Source organism: Lygodium microphyllum, chromosome 18 (assembly GCF_053477565.2).
Source record: "Lygodium microphyllum isolate KBCC chromosome 18, Lygodium_microphyllum_v1.1.10, whole genome shotgun sequence".
NCBI classification, from domain to species: Eukaryota; Viridiplantae; Streptophyta; class Polypodiopsida; order Schizaeales; family Lygodiaceae; genus Lygodium; species Lygodium microphyllum.
The window spans coordinates 91,659,285-91,675,594 of record NC_141152.1 but is presented as its reverse complement, the minus strand read 5'-3'; the positions used below and the strand labels follow the sequence as shown (position 1 = coordinate 91,675,594).

General features: G+C 36.2%; 1 pseudogene; it reads right to left on the bottom strand.

The window, feature by feature from the left end:
• Positions 1-5,130: 5,130 nt before the first annotated feature.
• Positions 5,131-16,251, bottom strand: LOC148021149 (uncharacterized; annotated as a pseudogene).
• Between the last annotated feature and the right edge of the window lie 59 nt (positions 16,252-16,310).

The following is a 16,310-nucleotide window of genomic DNA, read 5'->3' as shown; positions in this document are numbered from 1 at the left end:
GGTGCAAGCAACATTTGCACTGAAGAGGGTGATGCTATGATTTTTAGGCCTTTTGAAGCAGATTACATTGTTGATTTGTAGAGCATTGCTAACTAGGTTTCATCAAAGTGTATGCAAAAGATGAGTAGGTTGCATGTGTGGAGGGAAACTCTCCAATGAAAGAAGGAGAGCTTGCTAAGGGTTGAGGGCCCCAATGACGTGGCTAAGAAAACTAAGGACGACATTATCATGTTTGAGCAATGCCTCACTAAGCTATACCAACAAGGTCTACATGAAGAGTTAAAAAGATGTTTAGGATGATTTGAATGCGTTGAAGCACATGCTTTGTCAACTTGGAATCATAGAGGATTTGCAGCTTCTTGCCTAGGAGGTGGAAGCTATACATATACTTATACCTTGCCTTATAACATATTTTTTTTCTTTTGGTAGCTATTGTACTTTTAGTTGGCCTTGTGTTGTTTTTATTTAGGTGCATTTTGATAAAATTTAGATCTTTTTGACTATTTTGACGCTTTTTGCACAAAAGGTGAACAAACTTCTAATACATTTTGGTACATTTATGAAGTAAAATTTTGGACTCTTTTAATATATTTTATACATTTTGGTACATTATTGTACATTCTACAATCAACCATTTTGTACATTTTAAAACATAGGCAAATTTTTTGGATATTATGATATATTTGTCATGGATATTTTAGAACCTTTGGTACCTTTCAGTACATTGTGGTACCATGGTCTTATGTTTGTTTCTACTTTTTGCAGTAGGCCTTTGGGAATTTATATATCCTAAAGCCATATAAATTGGTTAAAAAAATCATATTAAATTTTAATTACTATTTGGTACATTCTTAAACATCTTTTAATCCTATTTTTGTGACCTCTTTGTAAGGTTTGGTACATTGTTATACATGTTAGTATAAATATTGATACATTTCGGTACATTATCTCTTGGTACATTATATATTGGTACATTTTATCTTAGTACATTTTTGTACACTTAGGTACATTTGGAAATATTTTATATTGCTCTTTGTTGGTACATTGTGGGACATTTTTGTACATTGTCTTTTTGTTCGCATGTATTTTTGCAGTAAACCTTTGGGGCATTGTACTATTTTGTACCTTTTGTATTGTTTGGGATGCGTTTGTACCATTTTTCAATGTTTGGTACATTTTATCTACTCTCATTTTGTACTTTTTGCAATAAATCTTTGGGGAGTTTTATTGGTTGGTACTTTTTATACTATTTGGGACATGTCTGTACCTTTTTGTAATGTTTGGTAGTATTTGGTAGCTTTTTGTAGCTCATATATGTTCAAAAATCCTTGCAACTATTTTTGTACTAGGTTATATTCTATGTGTGCCAAGTTTTTAAACTTCATCTTTCAAAGTCTAGAGTGTTGTGTTTTGGTTTGAATTTAATAGAGTTAATGTATCTGTTTTTGGTAGTTTTAGCAAAGTTAAAATCTTGTTTTAATCTATTGGTACAATTTGGTAGGATCATCACATGCATATGTATCTTGAGCATCAAGTTTGGGTTCTTTTTAGTACCAATCTCAAACTTAGTTACTTTTTTATTGGTACTACTTGATTGCTTCAATGTTACCTCCATTGTTTATTGTTTATTAGTATTTACATTCTTGTAGGCATGACCCTACTATTATTTACCGACATGACATTTTCATGTTTTTTCTTTAGATGGAATGCGATTTGCTCAGGTCGAGTGTTAAAAGGCTCAGGTCCATAGTTACTTGTTAAAATGCTTCTTGTCATTTCTTCACCCTTGCAATTGCATATATACCATATGGATTCTACATGTTAGGATCTATTAATGATGATAAGGCTTTCACATTCAAAGAAGTATCAAATATGATTTAAAAATTTAAGAAAATAATAAATTCTCCATTGTTTAGATTTGTTATCTTTCACAGTATACACTAAGCTGATAGTGTGGCATTTTCTTTGAAAAATAAATTACATGGAGCAAAATCTTTCATTTGGTATAATTTATTTACTCTCTACCCACAAAATAATTTATATTCTTGTATATGTTGATGTTTTTATAAACTTGAGTGATAGAAAATGCACGATACCATTAGAGAAGAAATTCAAGATGTGCTAGATGATTTGCCAAATGACATTTCAGAGGGAGACATGGGCTACACTATGGGACTTGATGAAGATACACATAAACCCTGTTAGCGATTCCCACTCTTGAGTAGTTTTTGATGTGCATGAGGAGGTGCCAGGCATAAACAATCCCCCTATTACAAATGTAGAAAGGAAACATGGTACGCATGATGCAGAGCTAGAGTCTAGGGTGGATGGAGTTAAGGACCACAAGGAAGAACCTATTAATTGTGAAGTGTGCTTGGAGAGAGAGTAGGAGCCCACTAAGTCTGCAACCTATGAAGTGCAAAAGGGGGACTTAGAGTTAAGGACCACAAGGAAGAACCTATTAATTGTGAAGTGTGCTTGGAGAGAGAGTAGGAGCCCACTAAGTTTGCAACCTACGAAGTGCAAAAGGGGGACTTGGAGAGAGAATAACTCCATTGAGCTCGATGTTAGTGAAGAGTAGAAGGGGGAGCTAGAGGGAGAGGAGGAGCACACTGAAGTTCCCATCGTTGAAGAGCAAAAAGGGGGAGGTGGAGAGAGAGCAGGAGTAGAATTTAGGACTTGTAGAGAATGAGCAGTAGCCAAGTGAACATGATACTCCTCTAGTAGAGTTTTCTTGTATAAAAGGGACAAAGCGCTCATGCAAGATATAGTGTATTTGCAAGCATTACATGGCTTTGTAACTCAGCCATTTGTTACGAGTCTTTTATGTCACTTGATTTTTGGTGTTTTTCGGGTTCAACTATGTGTTTTATCTCTCTCACATGCTTTGTTAATGCCACTTTTGAGTTAAGCTATTTGTTTTGTCTCTTGTGCATATCTCATTTGTTAATTTCTTTTGTAGCCATGAGACCTTGGTGGCTCGATGAGCATAATGTTGTAGAAAGTAAGCTTCCAAAAGATCTTCCTGCAAGAAAAGGAAGATTGATAATTGTGGATATCAATGGGATGCTCTTGAAGGGCCTAAAAGATATCTATAAACAGGATCGACTAGATGGCAATCTAGGTTAATAGAAAATGTTAATGTATAGCGAGGCCAAAAGCCAAAAAGTTCCTGTTGAAACTAGGACCTCGAGCAAATGTTATGATATGGAGATATTGTAAGAGGCCAAAACTAATGTAGATTTTGTTTGCATAAAGCTATTTGTTATAGGCCATCGATATTTCTGTGTTCTATAGTCTTATTGATCAAGTCTTATGTTACCATGCGTGTATGTACATATATATTTTCACAAGAAGAGTGTGAAGTATTGCGATAGAGTTTTTGTGACATTCCTTATGTTGGTGTTATGTGAAAATTTGTGTACTTTGTAATTCAACTCCAATGCTTAGAAGTTGTATGCTGGCCTTGTTATTTACAACCACTCCTACCTACCACATTGTGTACTGATTTATCATATCAAATTGTAAATATATCATAGCCTTTTTTGGGTACTTCTTGGTAATTTCAACCTTTTCTAATCTACAATTTTTGACATATGTTGTTTTATTTGCTTTAGTACTCTGAATACTACTGGAGTCATTAGGGTCTAATTGATATTGTAAGTGGCACTATGTGGTCATTTTAGGGATTTTAAAAATGTCAACGGTGATTATTGTACATCTGTTTGCTAATATTGGCGAGTATCAAAATTTTGTACTATTTAAAATTAGCATTGTATTATAGTAAATTCAAGTTTGGTACTATGTTTTACTTGCTATCTATTCTAGAATTGTTACATATTGATCATCATCATCACCATATAGCATACTATTGTATATGCTTTCATAAACCTTGGTAGATAGCTTGAATATGTTTTGACATCAAAGGATAGGCTCCATGGAAAACCTAATTGCTCTTACAAGGTGTGAGTAGATTGTAACCAGAGATGTATGTTCAAGAAGGCTATATGTGTCAAAACTACCTTTAACTTGGCCATAGTATAAGCCTTCAACTACTTTTCCCACTTCAATAAATTTTTTGTATCACGCAGCCTTTTGTGCCTTCACTTTTTAATACATAGTTTTGGTGCATTTGATTATATAGAAATCCTCATCTTCCTCTGCTGCCTTAACTGCAAAGTTGTTTCTAATGGACAACAGTTCATACAAATGATCAGGGTTCCCTTCATAAATGGGTAGGTCCGAGTGATTTTGCATTGGCAAATCAAAACCAAAACTCTCAATGTCTCTAGCATAATCATTCTCCTCATCACTACAAGCATCCTCTGATTCTAGGATAGGCATGATGACGACATAGTTTCATTCTTCTAAATGTTGCCAATTCTTGCATATTCTCAATTGTCCATAGATATATGAATCACAAAAACATAAGAGTATTTGATAACGTAAAGCACATGGGTCATTCTTTGAATATCCATAATGCAATGAAACATGCATGAGCCCTCGCAACACTCTCATAATCCCATTGCTAATCTCGTTCCACGTCATCCTTGGAAATTAGCAAAAAAACTCGATGTACTGTATCCATGCACCTTATCTTTAGGCTTGAAATGTGTTATTTAAATACTTGACTATATCAATTGCACACTTCATAGGCTAAGCATTTAGTTTCAACTCCTCATGAGGGTTCTTTGTACGATTATCCCAGCTCCATCATGCTCCCCTTTTCCATGTTTTGACGTTGAGAAGTTATGTATCCTTTGCAAATCTATTAAGTGGTAATACCTATCTACAAAGTAGAAAGGTCTTCGAGCTTTGAACTGAGAGGCATACCTAGTGATGCTGTAAAAAATAGCCATTCTGTTTCAACTACTTGTCATGGAGAAGAAAAAAATGTTGTACAAAGAGAGTATCATGTAACTTATTGTCAAATATGTAAGAATGGAGTGTCTTTTTCATATCATCTCCATTGTTCCTGATATAAGTTATGTGAACATTTATTGTAACTAGATTGGACCACCAATGCATGGATTGTATCTTGTTCTACATCTAAAATAAGTAATTCTCTACAAAGTCAATAACTGAAGCAACATCATCAAATGAAAAATTCATTAAGTACTCTTTAAATTACTATGCTTGCCATTGAAAAATGAAGTTGTGCTTGATGAAGCATGTAAAATGAGAGAACATGTCAATAAAGGCAGAGCTTCTCATTTGTTGCACCACCAAATCCTTTCTTTTCTTCTTAGCCCCACATGCATCCATTTGCCTTATTGAGACACTTATTAAGAACTTCACAGCCATGTCTCTATTGTCCACTGAAGTCTCATTAGGACACATTGTTAACATCTTAACTCTATATCTACCACAATACTTGAATAAGCATTTTTTGGTATGGTATTTTGAACCACCAAGCTCTGGACACATTAAGTGATTCGTATAGATTGGTGATGTTATGATATATAGATTGGTTTGCCATACATTGACTTGGATTATCATTTTTGCAGCAGACAAAACATGTGAATGCATGATCCTTTCCATGGTGCCTAAACTTGCTTTGTCTCATCAAAGTAAATGCCTTTTTAAAATATCTTAGTTGGACATGATACACACATCAACCAACAGGTATGCCGCTCTTGCAATTTCTTGACAAAGTAAGGCTTTCATACCTCAAAGTATCTAAGAGACATTTGTACTTCTGGATGGGTCCTATAAAGATGGTTTCCTCTTCAATGGAAATTACACAACGACTAACAAGAAATGTTGAGAACCATAGCTTGCCACTTCTTAATTCAAGATGTCTTACAACCAAGAATTACAAGAGATGTTGAAGCCATGGTAGCTTGAGAATCAATTGATGACAGTTGCTGCAAGGAAATCACCCCTTACAATGGTGGGGAAGGAATTACCTTTGAGCTCCAAGAAATGGAGATGTGAAAAATGATTAAAAGATGATTTACATTGGCACCCTCTTGCCTTTTATACTCCAGTTTAAAATAGGCTAATTTCCTAAAAGCATGAAAATTGCCTTATTACAATCCATCCCTACCCAAAAGTTTTGTCCTCAAAACTTTGAAGACTGAAAGGACAAGTGAATGGTAAATGTTAAGAAATGAGAGACCAATGCTGAATATCCTTGTTGAAGTTTTCCATTGAAAAGATCTCCAAAATAAGCTCAAAATAGTGGAAATTTGGAATGCTGTCCTAAACAACGTAGTGATAGTAAATGACCTATAACTTTGGATAGAAATGTCAGAATGACACATATGAGATATATAAATGAAGTATACTTCATAAGGTATCCATCCATATCATCAAAATCCAATTTTGATGTCGATAAGTCAATCATTTTCATGACAAAAAATTATAACAGCAAGCTACCCACTGTGTAATGAACTAATTGTCTTCTTAAAGAAGCCATAGAAATTGATCTAAATATGAAGCATGTTGCCAAGATGACTCTTCCATAGGCAATCCCTTCCACTTGAATAGATATTCCATAACAATACGGTTCCCTAGAACCTTCTCTCTCTTGCCAATAATCCTTTCAGGCTCATAGATGATTAAGCCATCTTCATCAAGAGGAGGTAGTTCTTCAAGAACTTGTATGTCAAGGCCAATGTATTTCTTGAGTTGAGACACATGAAAAACATTATGAACGCATGTGGTTGAAGGTAAATCAAGTTGGTAAGCAAGATCTCCAACTTTCCTCGTGATTTGATATGGAGCATAATAGCGATGAGCAAGCTTATTATGTCCACCCTTGAGAGAAGCATAACGAGACTTAGGTACTTTCAAAAATACAGATTCTCCTTCTTGAAAATCCACATGCCTTCTTTTATCATCCGCATATAATTTCATTGTCTCTTGTGCCTTCCTGATGTTTGCTTTGCACTACTTCATTAAGGCTTCCATATTTTCCAACTTTTCTCAAGTAAAGAGGATTCACTTCGTCATGAAACAATGCTGAAGGTACTTGGACTTTATATCCATACAATGCCTCAAATGGTGACATACCAATACTCATGTGATGAGTATTATTGTAACAAAACTCTGCAAGATGAATCCGATGATCCCATGGATTTTGTGTATCATGGCAAAAGTGTCCGAGGTAGATTTCTAACCATTTATTGACCCTTTTAGTTTGGCCATTTGTTTGTGGATGGTAGGCAATACTTGGAGTTAGTTTGCTATCCATATAAGTAAAAAGGATTTCCAACAATTCCCCATGAACTTGGAATCCTTGTCAGAAACAATCTTCCTAGGTAATCCACGAAGTCTGAAAATTTCTTCCATGAACTGATTTGCTACCTGTTTGGCTGAATATTGGACTTTGGTAGGTAAGAAGTAGGCTGATTTTATAAGACAATCAACCACAACAAAAATGCTATTCCAACCCTACTTAGTGGTAGGAAGTCCTATAATAAAATCCATGCTGATATCAGTCCATTTACCACATGTGGGATAGGCAAAGGCTAAAGTAGACCACTAGGCAATAAATTTGAATCTTTATTCTACTAGCATGGTAAGAAATTCATCACATACTCCTTGACATATTTCCAAAGTCCCTTCCAATAGAAACATTTATGGATCTTGTCAAAGATTTTAAAAAATCCAATATGTCTTGCTGCCAAAGGAGAAGAATGCATCTCTTGCAAAATTCAAGACCTAAATGATGATTGAGGGGTCAAGTATACTCTCCCTTTATACCAAAGAAGTCCATTTTGCCATTTGAAATTGGAAAATTCAAATCCATCATATTGCTGTAATTTCTTCATAGTATTGGCAGTGTGCTCATCTGAAAGATATTTTTCTTGAATGTCCTGGATCCAATCCTTATGTATGGTAGAGATGGTAGAAATGGAACATGCCCACATCCTAGATCCAATCCTTATGTATGGTAGAGATGGTAGAAACAGAACATGCCCACATCCTGGATAAGGCTTCTGCCACTACATTATCCTTGCCTGCCATATAAGAAATCTCAAAATTATATCCTTGAAGTGTAGCTAACCATTGTCTTTGTTTGGGAGAGAGATTTGGCTGAGAGAGGAAATACTTCAGCACACGATGGTCGCTCTTCACCTTAAAATGGTTGCCATAGATGTAGTGGTGCCACTTCTTGATTGCGTGAAAAATAGCTAACATTTCCTACTCATAGACGTGGAGTTTTCTTTCTTTACCATCATCCAACTTCCTTCTTTCATAAGCAATAACACCATGGTCTTGGCAAACAACCCCAATACCTTCGCCACTAGCATAAGAAAATATAGTGAACTCCTTGGAAAAGTTTGGGCACACTACGATAGGTGTTGAGATGAGAAGACTTTTCAGCTCATTGAAACTCATAGTGGCTGTAGTATCCCAAAAGAAGGCTTTCTTTTTCAATATGTCAGTGAGAGGAGCTACTATATGGGCATAATTCTTGATGAATCTCCTATAGAAAGAAGATAATCCAAGGTGGTATGGGCCAATCCTTGATGCACTAGACCTTTGGATCAATCATAATTCATTTCTCACCAACTATATGACCCAAGTATTCTACCTCATCAGCCATAAAAGTATCCTTGCTTTCCTTTGCAAAAATCTTGTGTCTTCTCAAGGTAAGAAGGACTTCTTTGACATGCTTCAGATGTTCCTCTCTATTCTTGCTATAGATGAGAATATCATCAAAGAATACCAAGACTGATTTATATAAGAATGGCTGCAAAATCTTGTTCATAAGAGCTTGGAAAGTTGTAGGTGCATTTGAAAGTCCAAATGGTATAACTAGGAAGTAGTAGAGACCTCTTTCTGTCTTGAAAGCTGTCTTGTACTCATCCCTTGCTTTCATCCTGATTTGGTGATAATATGACCTTAAGTCAATCTTAGTGAAAAATCTTGCATCCTCGAGTTCATCCAACAAATCATCAATGCGGGGGATTGGGTACCTGTTCTTTATGGTGCTCTTATTTAAGTCTCTATAGTTAATACACATCCTAAATGACCCATCTCTCTTCTTGACAAGTAGTACGAGAGAAGAAAAAGGTGACTGACTAAGTTGAATAAACCCCATTTTTAACAAGTCTTTAACATGTTTCTCTACTTCTTCTCTCTCATACTTGAATAACCTGTAAGGAGGTTTGTTGATGGGCTTAGTGTCATGCATTAAATCAATAGGATGATCCACTTCTCATTGAGGAGGCAATGATGTAGGTGGTTGGAATATGTAACTCATCCAAAAGTTTACATAGACATGGATCTTGCTCCTTAGGTGAAGTAGATTATTGATTTTCATCTACCTTTGATAGAATAAGTGTGAAATGCAAGACATACCATTGATTTCCTTCTTCATCTTCTTCTTGCTAATTATTTTCACTTGCTTTCTCTCTGTCATTAAGTTTTACTTGTTGCCCATTCCAAGTAAACTCCATGAACATCTGATTTAGGTCCAAAGAAAAATTTCCAAGCTGTTTAAGCTAATTGTAGCCAATGATGATGTTAATAGGACCCATATCTAGGACAATCAAGTCTGTCATAATAGTGCAAGACTATGATAATTCAATAGGAGTCTGCCAGCATATCTCTTTGCTCAACTCTTGAGCATCATTAGCCACTTGTACCTTCAGTAGGGCATCTATTTCTTGAGGTAGTAACTTCAGCTCATACAATGATTGACATTGATAAAACTATGTGTGCTGCTTGTATCAATGAGAATATGAGCAACCCTTGAATTTAGAGTACCCTTGAGCCAAAGTGTATTTTTACCTTTACAACCCATCCATGCATCCTGAGATATGAAACATAACATGGACTGACAAGAAACCATAGAAGGATCCTCAATCCCTGATGCACGAGGATCAAATGAACCACCTGCATCATAAGGGAAACTATTAATCGGCTCTAATTCCTCCTGTGTGTCTTGATCATCATGCTCATGCATCTCATCATAAGTAGGAACTGTCTCTACTTGCAAAAGATTTCCTTCTTGTGTCCCCTCTTCATCAGAGTCTTCAATATTCAACATATTAGACTTTGCCATATATCCTTTGCACTTCTGCTTGTGCTCAGGAGACCATTTCTCCCCACATTTATAGCATAGATCCTTGGATTTGTCATTGGAAAGTGCATTGTTGCTATTGTTATTGGGATATTGCTTAGTTGCACCTTCAGCCCTCTTGAATTCTCCTTTGGATCAGCATTATATCTGAAATTATTGCCTTGTTTTGAAGCATATGATGTAGGGTAAGTTGGAACCTTGTTGAAATTATTTTGAAACTCGTTTTTGGCTCTAAATCCCTCTCTTTGTTGACTGAATAGTTGTCCAAATCTCATAGGTTGATTTGATTGATAATTCATTCCCGTTTTGGGTTGAAATGAAGTCAAATATCTTCTATATTTTTGGATATACCTTTCAACATATTGAATGGTTGCATGGACATTTGTAGGCTTGACTGCCCCAACTTTAGCTGAAAGGTTTGGATCAAGACCAACAATATATTTATTCAGTTTGGCTGAATCGAAAATGCATTCCACATACATGGAAAGGTTTAAGAATTGTCTGGAATACTCCCTCATGGTAGAAACCCTTTGCCTAAGATTATACCATTTCCTTTCAAGCCTTTCCTTCTCCATTGGTGATACAAACAATTGAGTATTGATTTGAAGTCCTCAACACTGAAAATTCTCCCCAATCTTGGTCATGTATCTCCACTACATATGCGCATATCCCTCTAGGTGTAGGGCTGCATAACAAATCTTTGCTTGATCATTGCGTGGGTAGAGAGTAAAATCCATTTTCAATTTGTTGATCCATTCCTTAAGTTTGGTCGGTGAAGGGTTATCTCCTTTGAAATTGGATATGTTGATCTTGTCCTTGTATTCCTTATCATAATGATAATGCCGCCCATTATGATTGGTATATCCAAAAGACTGATGCCTATTAAAATGATCACTCATTGCTTGCGGTCCATGATTAGGAGTAAATGAATGCTATCCATTTCGATTATTTTCAAAAGATTGACAACCAAACAATGAGTTTCCTTGTAATTGTTGGTTATGAGTGAATATCCCATGTGGCAACCTATCATCATGATCTTCAACATGCTGGAAAGTGTCTCCATTCCTTGCTTTATCATGTGCATATTGCCCTTGATTATCTCTCGCATTATGAACTTGATTATGTTGAGAACCGAACTCCTTATAGAAGGGATGACATCCATGTACAAACTCATTTATGTCATCATGCAGGGGATAATCTTGTTGTCCCTTATCTCTTGAATTAGTGAAGTTTGGCATGTTTATATTCCAAGAGTTGGTATGAGGTTGAATTGTTTCATTCACCTTAGAAGGTTCTCCATGTTCAAAAGTGGATGGTATATGTTGGTGGGCTGTTGTGAACCTCACATTGCCATAAGTAATAGGTACATCTTTAGTATGGAAAGGTGGATTGCTTTGCAATTTGTTACCCAATTTGCTGAATATTGTAACCAGCTGTGCAAATTTGGCATCCAACCTATGGTTTTGCTGCTCCATATGTGTAATCATCTTGCCAAACTTGTCATCCATTGAATGGGTAAGTTGGATTTGACCTTCATTCATATTACCAACTTGCTTTGATAGTTGTTGGAAATCATTGGAGTCATGAGAAACATTTACTTTAGTTCTAGGATCATTGTCATGAGGAACCCTTGGCCATTGGATCTCTTCATTAGTTGTACTATTGCCCATAAATTATTGTCCTTGATTTGTGACCCCTATTGTAGGATTTGCTTTAGCATTGTAATCTTCTAATCTCTCATTAATGTGCTCCAATACCTGCTCCTTCTTATTCCTTGCCATCATGGAAAGTGTAGTAACTCAAGACTGCCTGTCAAAGAATGGTCAATAACTAGAGCTATACTCCTCCAATCTAAGTGGTTGATAGCTCAAAACAAAGATAATAACACTTATTTAAACAAAATTTATCAAAGTTACAAGTTTGGGAGAGGTATATGGTTGCTTCAGATCAAAATAGTGTATCCTATCAACCTGTCCAGGTGTTGCCTACAATGACCACATGTCACTAAAATGACAAAAACTTTTGAACCGTAGGTCCAAATGAGGTGCTTTATAGTTAGGGTCGAAGCTAACTTCATCCTCTAGGCATAGAGTATAAGAACCAATTTTTTAGAATGAAATATTCCACTTCTGAAATTGATTCTTTATGATTGTCTAGGATGAGATAGCAATCTGTAACCACATGTAAACTCATTGTTTGGACCTTGTTTCAACCCATTTGGTCATAGATAATTAAGAATCCCTTGTAGGTATACTGAAGTTCAACCTGTAGGCTTTGTCACCAACTTGTGATCACCTTCAAAGTATATGTAGATCTATATCTTTGTTCAAAACTATCATCAACTGCCATGTTTTGTCCTATTTGGTACCAAAAGTCTTCAAGTCTTTGTCCACTCTTTCCCAAGTGGTCTTCCATGGTCCACCAACTACGGTGAGGGATAAAACGACAGACATGCACTTGAATGGGCTTTGAAACTTCGGAAGGTGTTAGTTCTTTTCGGGCTAGATTGTGTACCCCTATGGAGTCATAAATAGCAAGGGAGGGTCATCTCACTATTGTCTTGCTATCTCATCTAGCTTCAACCTTTATCCTCAGTTAGAATATACATGGTAGAGCTAGTGTTCTAAAAACCAGGGCATAATATGCATGGCTGAATCAAGATTTTGATATTTCCATGATATGCAGGAATTGCAAGGTAAAATGTATATAAATGAGGATGAGAAAGGTTTACCTATAGTAATCAGTGACTCACTAATTTACTATACTTACCTTTTACAAATTTCTCTTTCAATGATTGAAGAAGATGTTGCTTGAGTCAAACTTCAACCATAAAGGTTGATAGACCTTCTTGAATCCAACAAATGATCAAGAGAAGAATAGACTCCATAATCCCACACATTAGCTCCAAATTTGGTCCAAGAATGATGTCTAAATCAAGTCTTCAACTTCAAAGAGTAGTATAGATGAAAATCCCTTGAATTTGAATCCTCTTTGATGGATCCAAATTTCAAAGAAATTCTTCAATCCCTGTCATACTTGTAGTTCAAGAGAAGATTGATCTTCAATCTTGAATGCATTGCTTGGATTCTTCAAAATTTTGAATACCTGAAGTAGAAGAGAGGTCCCTGAAGTGATTTAGAGCAAAACTCTATGAAATGGAAGAGAATAATCCAAAAATTTGATGCCTAAAGCTTGCTACCTTTTTTTGACTCCATAACCAACTATCCTTGAAGCTGCCAAGAATGGTTCAATGTCGGTCCCCTAATTGTTGAGAAAGCTCCAGGAAGCTTGATAGAGTAAAATCCCTTTGATATCTTCAAGAAATTTCAAGAGATTTCACTGCTGTCATAAAATTTGCCATAGCCAAGGTCTGGGAGATCTAGAATGATCATGAGAATGGGAAATAGCTCTGTGTGCTTGCTGGAAAGCTTGAAGAATCCATGTAGTAGCTTGCTAAAGCCATAGCCAAGGCTTATGTAGTTGAATTTTTTCGTGAGTTAAGAGAGTATGTTTTCAGTGCAAACAATTCAAACACATACTCCCCTACTTCAAAATGAGAAGTAGATAAGGCAATCTTAAAGCTACTCTATAGAGAGCTTAGACTCAAGGATTTCAACCTTGGGAGTTGCTTGAGCCACAATGTCTTCTTTCCAATGCATCTCATGCTGATTGCTAATTAAAAATGTCTACCATGTATACTCTGGCTGAGGAAAAAGGCAGATGCTAGGTGAGGTGGTAAGACAAAAGAGAGGTGACCCTCCCTTACCACTTAAGACCCTGAAGGGATGCACAACCCTTCCCGGGGGGAACTTTGCCCACCTCCTGGTGATCCGGAGCCCAATACTTGTTTGCAGGTGTACGTAATTCCATAAGCCCCACTTCCCTACCACAATGATCCCTCTTGGATACCCCACAATGATAATGGCACCCCTTCGATTGAAATGGAATTTCAAGGGATGCCAAATAATGACTAACGTTGAGCAGCGAAGAGCCATCAAGACATCAGAATACGAACCAACTTATGTCTCTCCAACCTCGTATAGGGTGTTAACTACTATTTGTGACCGACCCCTAGAAAAGCACATCAAAGGACACCCTTACCTTGATCGCCTCTTGACAGAGCAAGAGTTACATATTGCTAGTCGCATTATAATATACAATAACAATTTGATACTTCATAGAAGCATTTGATATTTTACAGTACTTTTTTGATACTATAAAAGGGAATGTACTAGAATACTATATCCATTTGGTGTCGTACATTTTCAATTTGGTACTTTGCAAAAGCTTTTGGTACTTCAAGGTGCCCTTTTGGTACTATACTAGGGAATGCACCAAAGTACTAGATCCGTTTGGCACTATGTAGAAAAAAGTTGAAACTTTACAAAAAGGCTTTTGGTATTGTACTATGAGATACAATACACTAGTGGAGCCATTTTGTCACCTCCATTTGGCAAAGTACAATATCATAATGATACTACAAAGCACTGAATTGATATACACTAGCAATGTGTTGGTACCCAAACCAAATGGAATGCTCTCAAAATTATCGTTGGTATGAAAGTAAAAAGTAGATGAACCTTGGAGACTATTGCTCCAATTAGATAAAAAGTGATATAAAGTACCTAAGATGGAAGGCATAGGGTGGTACAAGTTACAATACTAAATGTTTCTATAAGAAATACATGATGTATTGTAAGTTTGCTACAAGGGATGTAACAGATATAATGACATGGATTATATATAGACTATAATATACCTAACATATAACAGAGGAACATAAGATAATAGGGATGGTTCGAATTAACTTGTGAGTCATTAAGAAGATGCATAGGATGCTTTAGAACACTTTTTTGTCCAATCTACTTTTGACATATATCCTTTTGTTGGGTGAAACTCGAGTCTCCATGCTCCAAATGGCATACATTGGATTCATAATTCCTAATTCAATTGTGTTGATATCATGTTGAAGCAATTGTCTTTGAGAAGCACTCAATGGCAAAGCTTCCTCATTATCTTTTATCTTAAGACAAGAATTGGCTACAATGTCTCTGATGAACACCCAAAATACATGGTATTCTTGTATGGCTCATTTGTGTTATGCCGTTGTTATTATTCAACACTATCGTCAAAGATGATCTCTTTAAGTGAAGTGGAGCATCTTGAGTTGATTGAGCACATTATGGATGTTGGATATAAGAGTGCTCTCAACATTACTTGTTGATGATTGCAGGTCTTGCAAAGTTGGATGAAGTAGAAGCTACTTAGATAACTCTCTTTGGGAACTTGTTGTAAGCCCTAGTGTTTACTTGCACCAAAACTTTGCCATAGTTTAACATATCTAGATGCTTTCTTTGCATTGCTTTATCAATTGAAGATGGATCTTTCAACATGCTACTTTCTTTTTCTTTCCATCTCTCTTTTCTTAGCAACCCAATACTTACACATAAAAGCCGTTTTCTTTTTGAGACAATGTGTTGTCCCATAGATATTTGAATTTCTCTTCATAGTTTGATCAGTGGAGCCAATGCATTAGATAATATCAATGTTGAAAATACCTTTTGTATTCTCACTTGGCTGATTTGTGTGGAATGGGGAGTTGACATGTAAATTGTCCATGTTAAATTAATTTGTGGTGCTATAGAGGGAAAGAGCTTTCAAACAAGCAATGAAAGGTGAAGACATGAGAGAGAGAGAGAGAGAGTTGACTACAAAAGGGGACATCACAAGAAAGAGAGGAAGAGCACTTGCTCTATCAATATTGATTGTGGAAGGGGATGGTGACACACATAGACAGAGTCATCATGGGGAGGTGGAAATTAGCTATTGCAATCAAATGTTTTTTAAAACAAGGAAAAATAGATTCCATATAACACCAAACAAGAAACCAAATTTGAGGTGTGCTCTAAAAAAAATAGGTAACGTCCTTGTGAATCCATATTGTATTACCAAACCATGCTTTCACCCATAAGTGAAAAAACTAAATATGTGCTTTTTTGCTTGGTAGTGATTATGATATACAAAGCGTCCCATAGCTAATGCTAGTGTTGTAAAAGCTGAATTGCAATGCAAAGAGTGTATGGACCAGCTAGCATGGTGGATTTCTTATCATGCTATGAGGAAAGCACCATGGAAATGAAGGCTAGGGCTACAAGGATTGCCCCATCACATTCTCCATTACCTCCATCTCGAGCTTCTCCAATGGTGTCCATCATTGTGCTCCCCCACTACCACCCTCCATGGCATGAATATGAAAACATGGCATTATATC